We start from the raw sequence: 24,762 nt of genomic DNA, 5'->3' as shown, positions 1-24,762 counted from the left end.
ATGGCAGATTCTGGACCCTGGCAGAAAACTAACCTTGACTTTCTCGTTATCCAGCCTGGTGAGAAGCACATCTGTGCATCTTACAATGGAATTTCCTATGAGAATATCAACAACAGAAAAAAAAGTTAGACATGCATTATATAATACCCTCCGTAGTTTATCTTACCATCAGAAGTCTTCTGACTTCCTTCAAAAATTTTGTTCTGCCTGTACGGCAAGGCAGTGTTTGAAATGGGTCTATTACAAACAATGACTGAAACATATTTTATTCTTCCTTCATTGTTCAAATATTGAAACTAGTTATAGAGAGTTCACCCAGTCAGCTTGCCCACTGAAAACCAACCATTACTTCAGCAACAAGTCCAGTGGCTCTACCCATTAAAAGCAAAAGGTACAGCTATCATTTTCTCTCCTCCAGTAAGTTCAAGAAAGAAACAGAACAAGCAAGAGCGGAAGATTTTCCTGCCTAAAAGTACATTAACAAAAAAAAAAAAAGAAAAAAAAAATTGGACACATTGTTGGGATGTCTGGATTCTACAGATATCATTGTGTAGACACAGCAGGATGCCTGCACACCCCTGACACCTTAAAAAATACACAAACAAAACTCCATTTACCATAAAACACTTCACAATCATGTACAGTGTGTGTTATGAAACTGTCCCCCTCCAGCAATGGAAGACTGCGGTGAAACAGTACAATAGACAAAGGAACTCAGATCTGAGATTCTTCTTTTTTTAACTTTTAGTAATGGATAACAGCAATAATCAAATCCTGGGTATTGATAAATGACAAGCTGACTAATTTGATAAGTTAGGCTTGGTCTTCATGATCAAACTACACCATTCTGGATTAAATCCTGCATTACCCACATCTAGTCACTGAATAGTGCTAAAATATTTTCCTATGATATTAATCCTGATTTTATTTGGCACACAGATGGAAGATATTCAATTAAAACAAAGCACTACCATCACTACCGATCAGGGTAACAATGTGTTACATTAAATGCCCCTCACAGATGTGAAAACATGAAATGACCACATCTTATAGGTTCAGAGGTTGCTACTAGGCTAACAACCACTGCTGCCTTTAGAGGGCTATTTGCACACCCCAAACTATTTGCATCCCAAGTATCATGGACATCTATATGGGGGGGGGGATATGTCAGTACGAAGGTAACTGGGATTTGTGAGGGGAGGTGTAGACCAACACTTTTCTTATTGATGGCCTCTGTCTACAAGGGGCATGGGGCCCAGAGCAGGGGTAAATTTGAAGACAGTCCCAGATGAACTCTGTTTTACATGGATGGATGGATAGCCTATTCCATGGCTCAAGGTTTCCTTATGGACACATATCTGTCTCACCATCGCGTCCTGTTTATGTCACAAAAGTTGTTCAGATCCCTGGATCTAGTGTATCTGCTACTGTTTGTTTTGCACATGTGCAATAAATCCATCTGGGATGGGTCTGAGGAAGCCCTTAAGCCAGTCAATGATCCAGAATAGAGGCACAGCCTTTAGGGGATCAGTGTAGGACAGGGTATTCTTGCCTTGAATTCTTCTGGGTGAGATACCTTTGGGGGTGTTCCAAATGTTGAAAGTGTCTGGTTAGATATATGCCAAAGGGGTTACTGTATTCAATGACGGGTCTGATGAGGGCTGAGTAGAGTGGCACTTTAACTTCCTTGGACCTGGATACCATACCCTTACCTATACGTTAGGTGACATAGAATGATGTTTTTACTATCTTAGCTACATGTTGGTCAAAGGCCAGATTGCGGTTTGCATATGGTCCCAGATCCCTTACTACTGGGTCGACCCAGTAGTAAGAGATGGCTGTCTACATATGCTCCTAGATCGCTTACTACTAGTAAGAGTCTTAGGGGGGTATTTTACTGATGGAGTACTTAGCTTGGGTTGACAGTTCCGCAAAGGGCATCATAATGCATTTTTTGGCATGGAGTTTTAAGCCATGGCTTTGGCACAAGTCATTTGTCTGTGATAAACCCTTTTGCAAAATGTTGCTATCTTGGGGGGGGGCGCTATAACAGCTCCCAATTTACAGTAATCTGCAAACTTAGTGCGCCAGAGGCCTTGAATATTAGCCTTGACTTCCGAGAGTTAGATGCGCAACATGAGAGGCCCAGCACAGATCCTGGGGGTACTCCACTGGTGACTGGTCTCTTGGTGGAGCTGGTCTCACTGATATTTGCATCTTCAGTCCTGTCTGTGAGCTAGTGGGCAATCCAGTGATTTAACTTGGGATTTATGCCTAGCTCAGAGAGCTAGTGAACAATGCCTTAGTGGGATACTGTACTGAATACCTTAGTCGGGTCAAGATACATAGTATGCACTTTTTTATCCTCGTCCACTGCCAGAGTGTCCCTCTCAAAGAATTCTTCCAGGCACCACAAATGCATTACAGTACCTTTTGGGAAGTCAGCCTCCTTATTATGCCACTAATAAAACACCCCTAATTCTGATTCACTAGTCAGGAATCTGGGAACATATATAGATAACACAGCTTTCGACCCGCATGTGTCCAAGATAGTAAGAAAATCCTTCTATGGTGCTTAGCTTATAAGCAAGCGGATGGCATCTAGGTCCAGAGAGGTCACTGTGCCACTATACTTGGCCCTCATCAAACCCATCATATTGTATTAATCCCCCCTTTGGTATGTACCTGACCAGACACATGCAGCAGCAGCTGAATGTCTGCAAAGGTTGCATACAAAAAGAACACTGGGAATAAACGCATTGTCCTATCAAAGCCCTGACTCTCTATTCAGTATCATATAGACTTCTAGAGGTGATCTTTGCCTGGTATATCCCTGGACACACAGTTCTGATTAACCTTTTGCACATCTGCAAAATGAGAAGCATCAGAACTACATTAAAAGACCTAAATTTAACTTGCGACAAATAGGACGTGTTGGGGAGAAAAAGAGAGAGGTGTTTCCAAGAGCATTTCCATTCTCTGAAACAGGTTCCACATTCATTTGAAGTTCCTCCCTAAACCTACTTAAGTGGAAACTGGACTAATGGATGAGTGATCAGACATTCAACCCTAGTCTAGTGTCTATGTCTCTGATAGACAGCGGCAATCAGTAAATCACTCCCTACACAAATCAAACTTGTGGGTCACATTTCGGTTTCACAGCTAGGCTCGGCTGATGGTTAACCTTTGCAGAGGGAATGACTGCTGTGGTCCTCCATTCACTTGAAACATAGCCTTTTTTAAGACTGAAGTTGAAGAGTGCCTCAGGTGGTCCTGATAGGTTGTTTTAGTCTGTTCAAGATCTAAAGAAGTGGTGTTCTTGGCTTTAGTGAGTGCTGCTAGTACCAGTACCTGCTCCCTGGTAATAGTTTGGGAAGTATGCTGGTGGGGATTTCAACTAGTAGACCTGAGGTGGAATGGGGGGTGAAGTCTGAACTGAATTTATCAGCCTATAAAATTGCTATGCCACCCTGGTCACTGAAGATGGTACCATTCACCACCAGTTCAGCACACTTGTGTGTGTTAGTTTTAAGGTTTCAGATATAGCTGAAGGCAGCCTTGTTACTGGCTCTAAGGCTATCCTGACCTTGTAAGTTCAGTATTTAAAATGAAACGCTGTACAACAATGGCCAATGAAGTAAAGTTCTCTTGGAGAATAGGTAGAAATGTCGGTCATTCTTTCACTTATAAGGTGATAGAGAATGTATATAGTGGAACAAGGAAAGGTGACATTGAAAATATTACTGAATGCAGGGAGAGTAAGTGGATTGTGAACCTCCGTGCTGACATTGAGCCAGGCTTGAATAACATCATCCCACTGAAACCTATAATAAAAGCTAGAAGACCAACAATCAGCTAACATGGAGGTGTGTCTGGTTTAATAATTCATGACTGGTCACACCCCTCAAAAGCAAAAGGTATAGGAAATGAACACCCCCAGCTGAGAGGAAAGAGGATTGATGCGTTTAAACAACTGATTGACAGTGTGATGATTGAATGTTTGTCTCAACAGTAAAGGAAGCAAACACTATAAAAAGGAACTTCCAGTCCCAATCTCTACGATCTGAAGAAGATACCGAAAGCGCTTATCATTTGGAATACAGAGGGACTGTTTTATTCTACATCAAGATTTTGACATGAAGATTTTAACTTTTCCTACAATAAAAGGATTTTAACTGCCATTAAAGCTAGAAGCTTTTATTTGATCTGTTAGACTGGTTAAGCTGTTATCACAGTCACATAGCAGCTACTACATCTTCAGTGTGGATACTTTGTATATCAGGCCAAAAAGATTGGATACTTTGAAGCCATCATAAGACTGGATACTTTGGAGCCATCATTTCGCTATGGTATAACTGCATTCACAGCGTGAATATCTTGTAAGTGCATTTAATTTAAGTACTGGAAATGTATGCAAGTTTTTTGCTATATATGTTGCACTTTTAAGTTTTATATCATTTAACCACACTACCTATTCTCCAAGAGAACTTTACTTCATTGGCCATTGTACAGCGTTTCATTTTGAATACTGTTTTTACTTGTTACGGATAGCTGTACTTTAGCATTAGGAGGTAACCTTTCTTTACTGACCTTGTAAGTTAGCCTTTTTGGACTTGGACCCCTTAATTTTTTTGTTCATTTGCATAAGAGAGCACTTGTCTTTAAGTGAACTGCTCCTTCCTGATTTTGGTCGTGAGTTTTTTTCTTTTATGTTACACCCTGTTTAGGTGAAGATTCCATGAGGAATTATCATGCACAAAAAGTTGGCGTAACTATGGGCACAGCTTGTGCCAATAGCTACGCCAACCTATCCCTAGCTAATTGGGAAGCTAAACATGTACTTTCGAATAATGAATACCAGGTTAACATCAAATGGTATAAACGTTTTGTGGATATTTTTTGTTGTGGCATGGCTCATAGCAGCGACTACAAGAATTTCTTTTATACTTACATCAGCTAAATACTCTCGAGTTTTACCTATGAATATTCCGATAAAGAAGTAGAGTATTTGGATGTTAAGGTTACTAAAAATAATTTATTCACTGTGTCTACTACTTTGTATAAGAAAACTGTTAGAAAGAATAATGCTCTACACTATGGCAGTATGCATCCAAATCATACGAAATTTAATGTGTTAAAAGGACAGATATTTCGTACTATGAGACTTTTTAATGTAGATGATAGTCTCATTGTTGCATTACAAACACAAACAAGAATTTTTAGAAAGAGGCTATAGTAGTAAATGTATTGATTCTCAAATAGCAGAAGGATGGCAGCATAGGTCAGGTAAGTGCCAGCCATACTTTTTCCTCCTCCCCACGAGTATTAACAGGGATAATACTGACAATACTTTCTCAAGGGATGCTTCCACGGATACCTCTAGGAATAAACTAAGGATGCCATTGACCTTTGCCAGTAATGTGCATGTAGCACGTGACATTATTAAAAAGAACTTGGATATTCTATCTACTGTACATGAGTTGAATGTGGTCATTGGCACACAACCAGATTTTGCTTTTAGAAATAATAGATCACTTAAGAGCCAGCTCTGTTATCAATCCTTTAATACTAAATCAACTATAATATCTGATAGACTTGGTACATATATGTGTAGGAATTGTATGGCCTGTACACATATACACATTGGTAATCATTTTACACATCCCACTTTGGATTTTAAGATAGATACTGCTTTTTACGCAGATTGTCCAACAAAAAATGTTGTCTATTTTTGTTATTGTACTACCTGCTTCTCATTTTACATAGGGAAAACAAACAGGCTGTTTAAGGATAGAATACTTGAACACCTTAGGGATATCAGGAATGTTAAAGAAACCAGCGCATTATCTTTACATGTAGCTAAAGAGGGTAAAGAACATAAATTTAGCTTTATGGTACTACAGATTCTTCATAGTACCAAGAGAGGAGGTGATATAAATAATAGAACAGAATCTAGTAAATAGAAATGGATTTTGCGCTTTCAAGCTGATAAACCTCCTGGTTTAAACAGAGTTTCCCTGAAGCCCTTCCTTAAAGCACGGTCACTAAAGCATTGATCTCTCTTCTAATATTTTATTATCATATATATTTCAATAGTCCATCTTTTATTATTTTTCATTATTGTATTTGTTACTATTTTTAAGTACATATTGCTCATTTAGTCCGTTTTTAATTTTTTTTAAGATCTATATATTCTACAGATGTATCTTATTACATGGCTTTCAGCTATGATGCACATTTTATCTGATTTTTGATTGGATGTTTTAATGTTTAAAAATGTAACTGTTATTCTAACTTTGTTAGTCGGATGAAGCAGATGTTATTCTGAGAAAGCGCTTACCTTACTACAGTAAAGGACATATTGATTTTCACTGCTGTGTGGAACCAGATTATTTTTCTTTTTCTTTTATTCCATGAGGGGAGTTTGTTTTGGGTTTACTTCTGGTATGTACAGCAGCATTTATGCAGCCATTCACATGATGTTTGTATAGGAAGTCTGTGAATAATTCTGCATAGACAGTTGTGCTCTCAAGGTTAGGGTGAGCCTTGAATTTTGATAAACTGTCATGTATAATAGGATGTAGTTTGCCTTAGAATAGTCCTAAACTCTCATTGGTTTAGCTGGGTCTTCCAGACTGATTTGTGATCCAACCTCACCAGTGAGGAAGTGACACTGGGGTGGGGTGGGGTGCAATACACTCCCATGTTGGTTAGTACCAGATCAATTATGTCTGATCCTATGGTTAGGGTATGCGCTACTGTCCCAGGGTGTTTGTGTTAATAAAGTAGAGGAAGCATTGTGTGTGTGAGTTTGAGGTGGTATAAGTTTCCCAGTCAATAACCATGAATGTGATGTTTATAAAGGTTCAGGTAAGCATTGGGTGACTCTAGCGGCATACATGATGACCTGTATCTAGCCATGATATGGTGAAGGACCTTACCTATTGTGACTTGCACATGGATGAGCTCCATGGTATCATCCTGTTTAACCAACCTCGAGGTATGTTTGTTGCCAAAGTAGATCAATACACCTGGACCTTTGGCCCTAGTCTGTGTTGTTGCTGGTCTAAATGTGTGGAAGGCACTGTAGCCTTGTACTGCTGAAGTACTGTCTACAGCTTTAAACCAAGTCTCTGTCAAAGTGTAAACATCAACATCCTCAAGAATGAGGAGTGCTTGAAGGGTGCGGAGTTCTTGTTTAGATTTCTAGCACTGAGGAATAATACCTTAAGGTTGTTTGGAGATGTTTTCACTATGTTGGCAGTTTTGTCTTTTTGGTACTGCCTAAAAAGGCTAGAGAAGGGTGGATAAAGGTAGTTTTGTGTTTTTGGCATGGCCTAAAAAGGATCTAAGGGGGTGGGGAGTTTTTATTTATTTATTTATTTTATTTATTTAACATTTGTTGACGGAAAGAAATGCTCCAGAATAGGATGTAGTTTGCCTTAGAATAGTCCTAAACTCTCATTGGTTTAGCTGGGTCTTCCAGACTGATTTGTGATCCAACAGTTACATTTTTTGCCAATATCTGAAAGCCTGGGGGGGGGGGCAGGTGCAGCAATGTGGTCTTTTGACTATGTCCTCCCATGCTGCCAGATATTGGATTCCCTTGGAGTGACACCAAAAATTAAGCTAATTATTAAAATCAATCATTTTATGTTCATACCATGGCATAGTTCTTGTTGAAGGTAAAATGCTGTTCAATGCAAGGCTCATACCAATCTGTTACTTATTCAGAGATTCAGTGGGTCTATTTTCATGCAGTCCAATCAGGTACATCTCAGGTCATGTATACACACATATGGACTATGATAGAATCATGTTGGTATCTGGGGTGCAGTGCCTTGAGGGCATGCATGATACTGCAGACCATGGCTCCAGATAGGCAACTATTAGCTTCTCCTTGTCTAATCTGGTGAGTGGGGCAGCTGTGCGCTGCACAGTGAGTGGGGCAGCTGTGCGCTGCACAGTGAGTGGGGCAGCTGTGCGCTGCACAGTGAGTGGGGCAGCTGTGCGCTGCACAGTGAGTGGGGCAGCTGTGCGCTGCACAGTGAGTGGGGCAGCTGTGCGCTGCACAGTGAGTGGGGCAGCTGTGCGCTGCACAGTGAGTGGGGCAGCTGTGCGCTGCACAGTGAGTGGGGCAGCTGTGCGCTGCACAGTGAGTGGGGCAGCTGTGCGCTGCACAGTGAGTGGGGCAGCTGTGCGCTGCACAGTGAGTGGGGCAGCTGTGCGCTGCACAGTGAGTGGGGCAGCTGTGCGCTGCACAGTGAGTGGGGCAGCTGTGCGCTGCACAGTGAGTGGGGCAGCTGTGCGCTGCACAGTGAGTGGGGCAGCTGTGTGTTGCACAGTGGAGTCCCCAATGACAGGAGTATTAGGTAAAGTATATGTGGGGTGGGCAGTTCTGAGCAAACACGGCAGATTTATAGCAGAGAAAAAAAGCTTGAAAACTAACTCCAGTGCCCTCTACCCAATAAATTACCACACTTTGAGCTCCCTGGAGTGCCTCTCAACTCAGAGAAACAAACTAAACACCTCCTGCCACAAGATAGCTCTCAAGACCAAATTAAACTACCACAAAACAACAAGGTCTCAAGTGCAAATTATATAAACTACCACCGAATAAAAATTCCCTGGCTAATATGCCATTCTGCAAGGTGATTTGGAGGCAAACAGAACTAGAAAACGCAGACAGACAAATGACTATTTTTGCAACAAAATTAAATGCTTTAGAAGTGTTGAAAAACAATAGTGATCACAGTATAAAGAAAATACAAGTGCAGTAAATCAAGAAACGTAGCTTGGATGGCTCTGGATGCAGTCTTTGGCAGACTTTCACTGCAATAACCTTATGTCTTACACTATCCACAGCATTTAAGTACCCTGACTACTTATTGTACAATAACTCCTGTTGTCTTCTGGAAAACGTATTTACAAATACAAAAATACTTTAATTTCTAGCACTTTTGCTGCCTTAGTATTCACATTACCACACTGCATTCTTCATAAGTACAACTAAATATTGAAACTCTCAATACTAATTTCCAATATCTACATTTACTCATTTCTTTTATTACTCCTTTCAGACAACATCAAACCCAGTCTAGGCCACCTTTGATCCCAGTAGCAAAGGTGACGCAGCACATGCAAACTTGATTCATTCAAAAAAAAAGTTATATACTTACCATCACATTCCATCTGTGTTGTCCATTTTTGTTCTTCCTCAACATATGGGTTTGGACCGACTCGGTAGTTACACTTGCTCATGGCTACCAAAAAACTCTCAAGCTGCTTTCCTAGCCATAATGCACTATGCCTAACATCCCTCAGATCCTATTTACAGCTTGGGGGGGGGGGACTATAAAAGAATTGCTCTAACTGGAGTTCAACACAGGGGACACATGGTTTCTCAGAGTCTCCTTCCTCCAGAAGTCATTTGTGAGAAATGGAGGGAGGGTGGGGAGTTGAGGAAGAATGAAAATTGACAACACAGATGGAATGTTATGGTTATGGCAAGTACATAACTTCTTTATCTGATGTTATCCATTTTTCATTCATTCCTCAACAGATGAGTCAGTCCCTAGCTACCTGTATTCCTGGAAGGAGTCTAAAGTATATTCCTGAGTACGGTTGAACCAAAGGCTGCTCTTCCCCTCGAGACTAGATCTAGTTTGTAATGAGTGATAAAGGTATGAGGATTTGACCAAATTGCAGCTGCACATACATCATCCATGGATAGTCTACACTGGAATACAGTGGAAGTAGCCATAGATCTAGTTGAATGAGCCTTTAGTTTAGGGCAGGGGAGATTCAATTTGCTGTAGACAAATGAAATTCAATCTTCCAACCATCTAGCTACCTTTGTAACTGATTCGCCCAACTTGCTGCAAAGGAAACAAACAGCTGGTCTCTGTCTTTCTAATTTATTTTGTTCTGTGCAGGTAAAAACGTAACTGTCTACGAACATGCAGCAAGCACAGTGTACATTCTCCTTTGTTGGTTAAGTTTGGGAAGAAAACTGGAAGGTTAATGACTTGGTTAATGTTGGATTCTGACACCATCTTAGGTAGGAAGGAAGTTTTGGTGATCTATCCCCGTGGAAAACCAAATACGGGGGCTAAGAAGATAACGCATGAAGTTCTGAAATTCTTCTAGCAGATGTAATTGCAACTAAAAAGACAGTTTTCCAGGTCAAGAAATTTAAATCACATTAGCTTCAGGTTCAAAGGGGGAGTGTGCTAAGGCTTGCAGTACATTTAAATCTCATGGTGTTATAGGATCTTTCTAAGGAGGTCTAGGTAGAAGAGTACCTTTCAAAAAGGCTTTGCACAGTTTAGAGGAAGCCAGGGAGGAATTCTGAAACCCACATGGAAGTTAAAGATGGCTGCGAGTTGAACTTTAATAATCAATGAACTAGCACCCTCGTTAATTAAACTCGCTAAAAATTCAAGAACAGAATGAACTGGGGCTGAGAAGGGGTCTATCTGATTCTGCAGTGCCCAATAAAGAAATTTTTCCATTGATTTCTGTAGAGTTTCCTCGTAGAGGGTTTATGGGAAGATAACAGTACAGAATGGATACCCAAAGAGAGCATAGGTTGCTTAGCTATTAATGGAATTGGAGAAACCATGCAGTCAGTTTGAGATGTCTGGGTGAACCATTCCTGCCAGGTAAGACAGAAGGTCTGGAGTTGGATCCAGAATCTAAGGTGGGTACGAAGATGAGGCCACAGGAAGGGGAAACCAAATCTGTCGGGGTCAGTAAGGTGCAACGAGGGTGACTTTGCTCTTCAACCTGGCTGCTTTCTGAAGAAATTTGGGAATTGGAGGAGTCAGGGGATAAGCGTAGAGAAGACCGGGGTGAGCAATCGTGGAGTACAGCATCCCTCAGTGACTCCCACAGTGGGAGGACTAGGGCGAAGAAGCCACTGCACTTGTTTAGGGGTGATGCAAAAAGATAGCAGTAAGGCTGGCCCCACTTACGGAAAATCATGTCTGTCACTTTGTTGTTGACAGACTACTTGTGAGGTAGTAAAATGGACCTGTTCAGTTTGTCTGCTATTGCAGTGAACTTCCCCGGAATATGCATTGTAATCAGAAAGCAGATGGAAGAAATTGCCCATTGCCACACACTTAGGGCTTCTCAACACAGGGGGTAAGATCTGGTTCTCCTTTGTTTGTTGACATACTCTGGCATGTTGTCTGTCTGGATTGCAATTGTTCCGAGAGGGGAGAGTTTTGGAATTCTTGCAATACCAAAAACACTGCTCTCATATCCAGATGTTGGCCTCTTTGGGGGACCAAGTGTAGTAACAGTCTTCCCCAGAAAATGCCCCCCCTGCCACGTGGGAAGCGTCCTTGGTCACTATGGCCTTGGGCTGAGGGAGAATGAAAGGACCACCTTGTAACAGCTGTTTTGACTGCATCCACCAGCAGAGACACTGTTTGCATACCAGAGTTATTCTTATCTTTGTCGACATGCATTGAGACAGAATTGATCAGTGAGTGTTTGTAGCACCCATTGCAGAATTCTCATCTATTATCTTGCTATGGGAACTAAAATTATTGCAGCAAACATTGATCCCAGGACTTGCAGAATCAATCGGGCTGAAATTCTGGGACTGCAAATTATTTTTGTGACCTTATTTTTTATTGTTTGTACTCTTGAAACAAGAAGAGATGCTACCATGGATACGGTGTTGAACACTGCTCCTACGAATTCTAATGTACGAGTTGGATTGATGGTTACTCCAACATTTGAACAAGTCTAAATCACTTGGTCTCGTGCTCTATGCCTGCTCTGAGCAGTAATGAGCTAGTCATCTATGTATGGAAACACCCAGAATCCCTACAGTCTCAAGTGAGCTGCTAGTACTGCCATACACTTGGTGAACACCCTCAGGGCTATGCTGAGGCCAAAGGGCAGTGCTCTGAACTGGCAATGACTGGCTCCCAGCTGGAAGTGTAGATATCTCTTGGGCTGCCTGTTCATTTTTGTGTGATAGTACACATCCTGAATATCTATTGAGCATATCCAGTCGTCCTTGTTCAGATAAGGCAGAATGGACTAAACCATGACCATCCAGAACTTTGTATACTGAAACGATCAATTTAGTTTTCTGAGATCCAAGACTGGTCACCCCTGTCTTTTTTGGCACTAAAAAGAATACTGAAAAAGTTTTACTCCTCCTAGTCTGGGAGGACTTCTTGGATGGCTCTTTTTTTCTAGCAGCTCATTTATTTCTATTGCTGCTGCTTCCCCTGACTGGGTGGAACACTGGGGATTTTCTCTGATACTGTTGGGGGGGGGGGGTGAATGGGAAAATGGTATTGTATAACCTCTGGATATTATCCTTCACACCCATGCATCTTTTGTAATTTCTAGCTAGGCTCTCTAGTGCAGGGATAAACAACCCTCTACTGCCTCCAGGGATGGACATTTGGGCCTCTATTCAGGAGTGCTGATAGGATCAGTCAGAAAAAGTATCCCTAGACACCTGGTTATGTGGATCACCTCTGCCACAGGAACATTGTCTTCCATTACAGTTCCTCCCCCTCTGCCCCTGGGGGAACTGTCTCCATGTGGATCTTGGAATTGGTCCTGAGATTTTTTGAAACATATTTTCTGTCTGACATGTTGCTTCCTAGAAAATGTACACAGTCTCGTCGAAAAATGTATGCCCACAGCTGACATGGTTTTTCCCTCCTGCTCATGCATCTTTTACTTTGGGGCCCAAGTAATAAGGTTCCGTCAAAGGAAGCGTCAACAAAAAATTTGAAGGGTTCCACAAAGTCTCATAAGCACATCCAGGCATGTCATCTGATGGAAATGTCTGAACCTGCCGCCTGTGAGGTACCTTCAGCTGGGTGGGAGACAAGTCTCATGGACAAGTTTGAAACAGACTGAAGGGTAGCCAACTGCAAGGAAATAGTGCTTTCTACCTCAAAGGATGTAGTCGCAGAGTGAGATTTAAAAGGTTCTTTAATCAAATCCTTCTGAATTCTCATAAAACATGCCAAATAATTCAGTGACCTAAGGGCAAAGGTTGTTGATGCATAAATACACTTCCTAAACTTATCCAGTGTCCTAGACTCCCTGTTAGGAGGGTGGACAGAGGAACTTTGCTCTGCCAGTTCCTTCTTAGTGGCTGCTGCTACGACCATGGCATCAACGGGTACTCGTTACTCCAATATGTTCTACCCTTGGGTGGTACCAGGATCCTATCTGGTCAGTTAGGGATAGGCTTAATTATGTTAGGCTTCTTCCATTCCCATCGAGAGACTAAGTCAATGAACTCATCGGCAGGTGGAGGAAGGAGGTAGACAGGCCAGTGCCAAAGGCCTCCAGGAAAGAATAGTTGTATAAAGTCTTACCATAACCACAGAAGTCCTTCTCTTCTATATGCTGCAGTATTCATAAGATGGGGGAAGTCTGCCGCCGGTTGACTCGTACATCCAGCCAGTATACAAAAGTCTAGTGCTACTGTGAGGTATGTGCGACATCACACAGAATCAGATCGTACATTGGTAATAAAGTGAAATGGGTATAAAGCGGTTGTTGGCACGTAACAGACCTCAGAACTGAATGCCGCAAAAAGCACCAGCCTGATCCTAGATGAGAAAAACATGCTACCAGAAAGCCAGGCAAGCATCAGAGGGAAGGTGGGAGGGGGGGCTAATACTAACGCATATAGAAGAGAAAGTTATCTATGGTTATGGTAAGATTTTACACAACTATTCTATGTCCTCCCATTCATATGCTGCAATATTCATAACATGAGGGAGAATACCAAAACTCATGCAGAAGAATTGGGAGGAGGAACAGAAACATTCTCCACAAAACCATGTAGAACAGCCCTGGCAAAACGAGCTCTGGACCTGGCAATGCCATCTAAGTTAGTTTCTTGAAGGTATGAAAAGAAGACAAGGTAGCTGCTTCCAGGATAAAGCAAGTGTCCAAGCCTTTAAAGAAGGCTCCAGTGGAAGACACTGCTCTAGTGGAATATGCCCTTATAGGTGAGGGGAAATTCTTTCCATTAGCCACATAACAGAAGGAAATAGCTTTGAAAATCCAAGTGGAAATAGTCTGCTTGGAAACAGGCTGTCCCAGAGCCCATGGGTGATTTACAAACAGGCGGTCAGATTTCCAAATTGCTTTGGTTTTATCCAAGTAATATCTGAGCTACCTGCGCACATCTAAAGTGTGTAGGATCCTGTCACTAGAGGATTGAGGAGAAGGGACAAAAGTTGAAAGACTGATTGACTGAGTGATAGTTCATTAACCACCTTGGGCATAAAGGAGGGGTTAGTGCACAGGGAAACCCTATCCCTGTGAAAAACCATGAAAGGGGGAAGAGGACATGACAGCCTGCAACTCAGACACCTTTCTGGCAGAAGTAATGACCACAAGGAGGACTTTTCCAGGTGCAGTGTTGCAGAAAAGCAGAACTTGCTAGCTCAAAAGGGGCCAGGGTAAGTTTTTCCTAAGACAAAGTTGAGATCCCAAGGAGGTGGGACTGGTTTCCTTGGAGGTCTAATGTGTAGGATGATTTTTAAGAAGAGTTTAACTTCCAACCTGGAAGCTAAAGGGGGAGACATAGGCACACATGATAGCAGTAAGATAAGCTTTTACTGAGGAGTATGACAGCCGACTCTTCAGTAATTCACACAGGTAGGAGAGAACCAATGGGACATCCACCAGCAGTGGTTGTAAATCATTTTTAAGAAACCAGATGGAAAATCTATTACAGTTGGAAACATAGGATTTCTTAGTTGTGGGCCTCCTACAGAACTTGTAGCACGTCCTCAGAAAAAAGGTGTTTGAAGGGAATCAAAACCCCATCACCCACAGGGTCAGTTGTAGAGCTGACGTCTGTGGATGTACTATAATTCCCTTTTCCTGTGTGAGTAGGTCCATTCTGAGGGGTAACTTGTGGTGATTGCCCTTGGCTAAATGCAGAAGAAGTGGGAACTATTGCTGTATTGGTTAAAAGGGAGTCCACATCAAGATTTTTGGTTGCTCTTGTTGGATTTTCAACAGGACCTTTTGGAGAATTGGGAAGGGGGGATGCATAAAAAAAATTCCCTTCAAAGAGAAAGGGCATTCACCTTCCATGCCAAGGGATCTCGAACCCTGACACAAAATTTGAGAAGTTGTGTGTTCATGGGAGAGGCAAACAGATCTACCTGTGGTATACCCTATCGATAGACCATGTCAAGAAACACATCCCTGTGTAACACCCATTGATGGGATTGAGCCATGGACCTGCTCAGTGCACCTGCCACAACATTCTCAGTCGAGGGAATGTAAACCGCCTGGAGGGAGAGTTGACTGGACAGCTAACTCCCAGGCCTGTAATGCCAGTCTGCACAGGAAGTAGGACTTTATCCCTCCCTGTTTGTTGACATACCAGAGGACCATGGTACCATCTGTAAATCACCTTAAAACCCCCAGGGATAGAAGAGATTTTAAGGTTTGCAAAGCAAAGATCAGGGCCCTCGTCTCCTTTATATTGATGTGCTCCCTTTTCTGGGATGGAGGCCAGACATTTCTGGTCCTCCTTGAGTCCAGGGTTGCTCCCCATCCCATGTCTGAAGCATATGTGTACAGTTCCTGAGTAAGAGGAGGTGGTTGTAAGGGTAAACCTGGGTTCCTTGTAACCTGTTGAATCCACCACTGTAAATATTTTTTCAGGCAAGGCAGGAGTGGGATAAACTCCAGAGGAAGGAGTGTTGTACCCATACTGATCTCAAAAACCACTGGAATTTCCTCATGTGTAACTTGGAGAAAAGAAGCCAAACATAGCAATGAAAAAACCCCAACAGGGCATTTATCTAAACCAGCATTCGCAACTTGCCTGATGAGCGATGACCGGAGCAGATGATCAGACAGGTGGCAGGAAAGTTCTGAGGCCTGGTACATGCAGAAGTCCGCTTTATACCCGAAGTCACTTTATTACAAACGTACGTTTTGATACTGTGCTACATTGTACATCCTTCACAGTAACACCAGACTTTTGTATACTGGCCGGACATACAAGTAAGCCGGCAGAGCACTCTCCCACATTATGAATACAGCAGCATATGAACAGATGGACATCACTGACTCTTCTTGGGAAGGGTTATCGGGAAACCAACCACACTTTTGTTTTAGGAGTTCTAAGCTGTCTCCAAATGAGACATCTTTGGGTAGTGATCTGGGGACCCTTCCCCTTCATCAAAGTCAGTATCCTCAATGAAAGACTCTTTTGGACATTCTAAGTGCTTCCTTTTGCACATCCTCTTCTGGGGGACTTCTTTGGTAGGATGGTCTGGGGAGGTATAGGAAGAGATTACTTGCTAGCTGGTCTGGAGAAAGGTTTGCGCTGGCTGTCCCACTGGAACAGATGACCGAGATTCTGGATGCAGAATCGAATGGTACTGCAGAGATGAAGTCAAACAGGGAAGAGAAGTCTGGACTCTAGGAACAGATCAGGCTCTCTCTTCTACCTCAAAGGCAGAATACCTTAGAGAAAAAGACACCAATGGATCTGATAAGGCAGGCTTACAGGCCGTTGGTTCCCTTCACCCCAAAGGCAAACTACTCAAGGAGGGAGTCATTGTCAAGCTGTCCAGTGCTGAAGCTCTGTGGAGCAGAGACAGTTCCAACAACTTCAAAGTAGAGTCCAACACCCTGGAGCTGGCTCTGACACTACGGCTCAGAGTCATCTGGTTCCAAAGTACTTGGAGCTGGACCACTCAGAGACAATAGAGTCAAAGATGCCATCAGCTTTGGATCCGAGGCAAATGACTCTAGGACTTTTGGTTCCGATGGCTCAGAAACCCAAAGGTCTGATCAAATAGCAGAGTGTAGTAGTACTGACAGCGATCTCTGGACCCAATGGGGTTGGAGCTGGAAGAACTCACATTTATATCTGCATCCTGAGGAACTTCATCATCCTGTCCACATTACCTTCTGTAAGGCTCTTGGAAGATCAAATGGATGAGGGTCTTGAATGGCGCTGAGGAGATCGTCAAAAAGGGGGATGGGATAAGGGAGGTGATCGGTCCAGCAACAGCTGAGGTGACAGGATCAGTGAAGATTTATCAGATCTAGGTTTCTGATCTGAGTTATGTAAGATGACAAGGGCATTATGGGTAAAGTTGGGAGTTTCAGTGTTCTATGAGCTGGAAGAAGTGGCAGAGTCCCCCAGTAGTTGAGGAAGGAATAAATTACATCAAATCTAGGGTTTAATACCAACATTCAGACCACTTAAACAGGAAAATGCAGTGCAAATATGTACTGGAATTACAAAACCCCATAACAGAGCAATGGTAGAATGAGAGGCTCGACTCCTTTTGTAGCGCACACCACAGTTTATTGCACCAAGAGCTGCAGAACTCCAAACACATTAACGCTATTCAATACACCCTGCGTTTTCGTTTCGAATGACTTCTTCAGATAAAAAACAGAATGCATACCAAAAACACACCCATCTATATATATCCTTTAACCAAATTACCTAAAATTAATTAAGACAATTTTGTAATTGAACTAATCAAATACATCCACATAATAGCATGCAATACATAACCATACACATTAAAAGGATTAATGTTTACAAAAATTAGTGTATATAAAATATTTAAAACCATCATTCTCTCAACCCTATCCATAAAACAAACATTTTAATATTTTTAATACTTGGACGATTGAACATACATTTAAAATACATATTAAAAATACCTTATAAAATACTCATAGGCTTTCAATGTTTGTGGCCGATAGCACCATCTAGTGTTTAAATCTAGTTTTGCTCAACAGGATAAAATACAGTAAAATTATTCATTTAATTTAAGCAATCCACCAAAGCTAATAAAGAACAATGGATTTAATCCAAAATTAATCCTAACAATAGAACTACCTAAAGTTTTGCTGCTCTCAACTTTAGCATCTGCATCATTCAAACCTGGAAGTTTATTAGCTTCCAATGATAGTTGCCACAATAATTCTTTATATTCTATAGAAGTTTCCCATAGACCACCCCTTAAGTCCTTTTCCACCACTTATAAAACAAAAAAACTAAACTTTGCTTCCTGGCAGCTATTTTTATGTCTATAAAGTGCATTGTTAGTACATTTAGTTCTAATATCATAATTATGCTCGAATATTATATTTTTCAACTTCCTTTCCGATTTACCCACATAAAACGCAACACAGTGGTCACACAACCCTACATACACTATCCCACTGGTTTCACAGTTCGCAAAATGTCTACTCTGAATCAATCTGTCCATACAACCTATAAAAATAGTCTCCTTTGTACAAATGTATGGACACTGGGGGCATCTTCCACATTTAAAAGTTCCTACTTTTCCATCTCTGACTATATTCATCTCATTTTTACCCTCCAGGATAGTCTTTAAACTTTTCCCCCTTCGATAAGTACATTTTAGTGGTAATTCAAAAATACGTTCAAGATCTCAGATTTCTCCAAATCTATTCCATTAGTCTTCTAAAATTTTTCTTATTTTCACTACATCCCCACTATAATCCAGTATAAAATTACTTTCTCCTTCATATTTATCTAATTTTGATTTTACTTCATTCAATCCCATTTTATCTCCCAAAATGGGTTTAAATTTATCCTGTCTTGCTGTCCTAACCTCATTCTCTATCATGTCCACAAGGTTCATGGGGTAGCCTCTATCTCCAAACATTTCACGCAACTTCCTATACTCCTCATTAAAATCTGATTCCCTTGATGTCATTCGGCTTCCCCTTACATATTGTCCCTTGACGATACCATTCTTCTGATGGTAAGGGTGAGCACTGTTGTAAGCTAAATAGGAATTCGAGAAGGTTTCCTTTCTATGAATTTTTGAGAAGAAGCCTTCTTCACCCTTACCTATAGAAATATCTAAATAATTTAAAGTGTTCTTATCACATTGATAGGCAAAGACCAAGAAATCAGTTGACTCTGAAATATGCTTGTAGAAAGCAGAAAATTCCTCCTCAGAAGCAACCCAAAAGAAGCACATGTCCAAAAACCGCTTGTAAAATTTCCAACAATGTGTATATATAGAATTAATAATATATCTATTTTCCCAGGCAGACAAAATAATATTAGCATATGTGGGGGCACATCTCGCCCCCATTGCCACCCCTGGATTTGCTTAAAGAACTCTCCTTCATAATGAATATAATTGTTGCTTAATACTAAATCCATTAATGTTAAAATAAGATAAAAATCATTGTTACTAAATTTTCCATATTTTACCACTACTTCTTCAAACCATTTCATACCTTCTTCATATGGTACTGAAGAAAATAAGTCTACAATATCAATGGTAATAAAAATGATATTCTTATCATAAATTTCTTGTGTTAAGTTCCGTAACAAATCCCAGGAATCTTTAACTACCCCTTTCCCTTCCAAAGATAGGCCCTTTAACTTAACATCGAACCACCTGGCCAAAGGTGCTGTTACTGAGCCCTCAGAGGCTACTATGGGTCTCATTGGGGGATTTTCAACATTCTTATGCACCTTTGGCACTCCGAAAATGGTAGGTACTTTTGTTTTTTCTACATGTAGGTATTTGAAGGTTTGTAGATCAATGGAGCCTTCCAACAATAAATCATTTAGAACTAAATATATTTTTCTATTTCCTATATTAATTTCATTGAGTGAAGCTCTAACATACTTATCCGAATTCTCAAGTATGTCCATCATTTTCGCTTCATAAATTATTTGGTCCATAATGACAGTACCACTCCCTTTATCTGGTTTCATAACTCTTAATGACAAGTCGTCTCTTATCTCCCTTAATAAATGATTCTCTTCCTTGGTAAGATTATGAATAATTTTGTTCTTAAAGAGTTCAGACCTTAATTTCTTTTCCATAAGAACTTCAAAATTTTTTAATTGTGGATGTAAGGGGGGGGGGGGTTATACGTGCTCCTTTTGCTTAACAAATCTGTTTTCAGACCGTTAATGTTCTGTCCTTGAAATAGGAGCTCAAACTTTTTCTTTCTTAAAAATAGCTTTAGGTCTATTAAAACTTTACTAATGTCCGCCTTCCTATTTGGTACAAATGTGAATCCTTTTGAAAAAAGTGTAAAATAAACTTCATTTAGCTCTTTATTACTATAGTTGTATATAATATAATCTTTATACCTACATAAATGTCCTTCAACTACTATTGGATCTTGAACAGGCTCTAATTCAAATCTACTTTGATCTAACCTTTCCACTGATGAAAGCCCTTGTTGTTGTACTGGAATTACTAATAACTTAAAGACCTTAGGTAAAACAAATGCAGACTGTTAAAATGAATTTAAAATCAAATAAAGAAATGAAAACACTTTTCTTTCTCTAGGGAATAGAATTATTAAAATGTATTAAAATTACTATTACTAAAATTATTTTCAGTTGTCTGTTTTGAAAGGAGGCAAACAGATCTACTAGAGGTGTTCACCACATCTGGATCAAGTACTGGAAGACCTCTACATGAAGCTTCCACGTGTGGGTGTCTGTCCAGGATTTGCTTAACCTATCTGCCACTCTGTTTTGCTCGGACAAAATGTATGAGACCTGAAGACTGCTGTACAGCCAGCACCCAGGCCATCACTGCCACCCCCCTCACTTGTTCAGAAACTGCGTAAGACTAGTGTTGTCTATGACCACTAGAAGAGAACCCAGAGTCCATAAATAGAGAAGAACATTTAAGGCATGACACACTGTCAACATCACTTTTGTGGTTATATGCTACGGCGTGTTCTACAGACCCCACAAGCCAGTCACTTTAACTGCCATGGAGATTGCTTCCTACGCAAAATCTGAAGAGTCCATCTGCACAGAGTAGACTGTGATCTTAAGACAGGAAAGGGAGTCCAGGATTCAAAGATAGTTGATCCCCTCCACCACTGCAGTTCCTGTTTCACAAACTCCGGTACCTGGAAATCTAATGGATGAAGGTGCTGGGTTCCAAGTACCATTGAATTTTCCCTCATGTGTAGTCTGGCTAATGGAATCATGAGGATCATTGGTAGCAATAATCCTACAATTCTGAGGAACTATCGTGCTGAGATCATGTCTAGAACAGTCAAATCCAAGAAAATGCCCTGTTAAGTCAGAACTTTGTCTGCTGGTAGGAAGACCATCTTTTTCACTGTGTCTATTCATAAAAACAATAAAAAAAAAAAACATAAAACAATTTGTACATAAGGTGCGAGGAAGAACATTTAAAGGTTCGAACATCTAGTAATCCATTCTCTTAGAACATCCAGGTATTTGTAGACACTCAAAGTCCAAAACTGGTACCCAACCAAGATACTACCACTAGATGATGCAGTTAACTACTTTAACAAGGTCCTCGACACTCTTAACAGCCTTGCCCCGATATGTGCTAAAAGAATTAAGCATAACCATGCCCTTTGGTTAACAAAACATAGCAAACAGTTGCTTACTTTTAGGGATAAAGCCTGGAAAGAATGGCATAAAAACAGAACCCCTCAAAACTAACTAAAATAGAAGCAACTTCTCAACAGTGCCAAAAAACAAGTAATCCACGACAAAAAAAAAAAAAAAAAAAGAAGTTATGTACTCACCATAACGTTCCATGTGAGTTGTTTATCTTGTTGTCATTCTTACTGATGGGTTCAGAGCCGATCTGACTCGGCCAAATGCAAAAGCACGAGGTCTTCAACCAGCTCAAGGCCTACACCCCATCTCATGATGCACTGGTGCTTCCCTCAGATCTTGTTTGCTGCCAACAATGGTGAAAGCCATCTCCCAATATAGCAAGTATAGAATACACTAGATAAAGGTCAATTACAGCCATACCTTACCTCAGGTTCTCAATCCTCAAGAAGTCTGGAAGGGGGTTGGAGGGTGGGATGCAGGAATGAAGGCAAGATGAACAACTTACATGGAACGTTATGGTGACTACATAACTTCTTTATGTGAAGTTGTTCTATCTTGCCTTCATTATTACTGATGGGATAGCATCCCAAGCACCATCTTCTTGGGTGGCTCACAGCAGTATATTCTTCAGGTCAGTGGAACCAAAGGAAGTCCTGTCCCTGGAGGCCCTATCCACTTTGCAATGAATGATAAAAGGCATGTGGCCTTGACCAAGTAGCTGCTGTACAAATTGTATCTATTGGTAATTTGGCAGAAAAGGCTGAGGAAGTGGATACAGCTGTAGTTGAGTGGGCCTTTATCTTGTCTTGTAATGGTGAATTCACTGAATTGTAAGTAAAGGAAATGCAGTCTGATAATCATTTTGATAAAGTGGTTTTACCAACAGGAGCACCTTTTCTTGGAGTCTGAGAAGGAAACAGAGTTGATCAATTTTCCTGAAATCCTTGGTCCTGTCCAAATAGAAGCTTAGCTCTCTTTGAATGTCAAGCTTGTGCAGCATATACTCTCTGCCATATTGCCATACTTGGGGAAGAACACAGGCAATTCTATAGACTGATTGAGATTTGTTTCTGAGCATACCTTCGGTAAAATGAGGGATGTGTCCGTAGAGACACTATCATTATGAAATATCATGTAAGGGGGTTTTATGGACAAGGCCTGTAACTCTGAAACCCTCCGAGCAGAAGTAATAGCTACTAGAAAAATGGTTTTACATGTAATATATTTTAGGTCACACGAAGAGGCTGGTTCAAAGGGTGGTAGAATTATTCGTGATAGTACAAAATTTAGATTCCATGGAGAAAGAGATTTGACGGGTTGTCTTAAATATATAGTGCCTTTGAGAAATACCTTTGAGTGTCTATGAGGCATGCTATTACACCCTTCCTCACCAAGATGGAAGTTGGAGATTGCAGCCAACTGAACTTGAATAGTTGCAGGAGCTGCTCCCTCATTGAATAGTTTTGTAAAAAATTCCAAAATAGAAGCTACTGGAGCTAAGTAAGGATCAACATGACTTTGTAATGCCCATATTGAAAGCCTTTTCCATTTGCGGAGATATAGCTTTCTAGTGTATGATTTGTGACAGGATGTCAATATATGCTGCGCTGAAGCTGAACGATTCTGAAGCCAGGCTATATATGGAATTGGAGCAGCCAAGCTGTCAATTTGAGGGGCCGAAGGGACGGGTGAAGAGCCCCCAATGAGTGAATCAGGAGGTCTGGAAATGGGTCCAGGATCCAAGGTTCTTCCAATAGATGAGGTCGAAGAAAGGGGAACCAAATCTGGTGAGGCCAATAGGGGACTATCAGAATTATGGTCCTTCCCAGAGCACTGGCTTTTTATAAAACTTTGGGTATCAGAGGTAATGGTGGAAAAGCATAAAGGAGACCCGGGGGCCAATCATGTACAAGTGCATCCCTTGGGGCTTCCCCTGGTGGGAGGATTACGGCAAAGTAACTGCTGCATTTCGTGTTTGTGGATGTGGCAAAAAAAATTGCAGCAAAGCTGACCTCATATGCAGAATATGTCTTCTGCCACTTCTTTCTTTAGGGACCACTCATGAGGCAATAGAATTGCCCTGCTCAGCTTGTCTGCCATCACGTTGGACTTCCTCAGGATGTGCACTGCTATCAGAAACCACTGGGTGGAGTTCGCCCATTGCCATACTCTCAAGGCTTCACGACATAGGGGGTAAGATTTGGATCCTCCTTGTTTATGTACCAGACTACTGACATGTTGTCTGTCTGGATTGCAATGGTCCCCAAAGGAAGAGTGTCTTGAAAGGACTGCAACACTAGAAGTACTGCTCACATCTCTAGGACATTGATATGCAGGTGAGCCTCGTGTTCTTTCCATGTGCCTTGGGCTGTTCTTCCCTGATAATGCCCCCCCACCCTATCAGGGAAGCATCCGTGGTCACTATGGCAATTGGGTTGGGTACATCAAAGGGAAGTCCTATTGTTACACAATGCAATGTCAGCCACCACTGAAGGTCCTTCTTGCATGAATTTGTGATTATAATCTGATACGACATTGTGAAAAGGAGCCACTGTAGTATCCGCATATGCATCCGACCCAGTTGAATTGCAATGATTGCTGCTGCCAGTGTACCCCAGCAATTTGGGAACCGCGGAAGCTAGAGCTTTTTCTTTCAAGAGAAGGGCTAGAACCTGTTGCCGAAAAGCACAAACCCTTTTTGTTGGAAGTTTTAAGGTCATGGTGGTGGTTTCTAGATCTGCTCCTATAAAAATAGTATGTTGCGATGGCAAGAAGGCAGATTTTTCTAAATTTATGGTAATCCTCAACTGACAGCATAGATTCATAGTAGTGTCCTTTGCCTGAATTAGATGATGCCTGGTGGTGGCGGTTAGGAGCCAGTCGTCCAAGTATGGAAACACCTGGGATCTCAAACGTCTTATGTGAGCCGTGACTACTGCCATGCATTTGGTGAACACTCTGGAGGCTGTTGTAAAACCAAAGGGCAGTGCTCGAAATTGGTAGTGACTGGCCCCCCAGCCGAAAGTGCAGGTGATCTCTGGATGATCTGTCCATTTTTATGTGGTAGTACGCATCCTGGAGATCTGTCGCGCACATCCATTTGTCTTTTCCTAGAAAAGGAATTGACTGCAGTGTAACCATCCAAAACTTTGTATTTTTCACAGATTTGTTTAATCTGCTGAGATCCAAAATAGGCCTCCAGCCCACTGTTTTCTTTGGAACTAAAAAGAACCTTGAGTAAGTTCCGGATCCTATCTGGTCTGCAGGGACCGGCTGGATGACTTTTTTGTAGCAATCTCTGAATTTCTTTGGTTGCTTGTTCCCAGTGACTGGGTGGAACATCTAGGATTTTTCTTATTGAGGGA

General features: G+C 41.3%; 1 protein-coding gene across 1 annotated transcript in view; it reads right to left on the bottom strand.

The window, feature by feature from the left end:
• The window catches only part of RHBDF2 (rhomboid 5 homolog 2), a 1,958,103-nt gene that overhangs the window by 609,215 nt on the left and 1,324,126 nt on the right, over nt 1-24,762 (bottom strand). The gene's annotated exons all lie outside the window — the stretch shown is intronic.

The sequence above is a fragment of the Protopterus annectens genome, chromosome 12.part0, assembly GCF_019279795.1.
Source record: "Protopterus annectens isolate FY-2018-M chromosome 12.part0, PAN1.0, whole genome shotgun sequence".
Lineage (NCBI taxonomy): Eukaryota > Metazoa > Chordata > Ceratodontiformes > Protopteridae > Protopterus > Protopterus annectens.
This window is presented reverse-complemented; position numbering and strand designations above follow the sequence as displayed.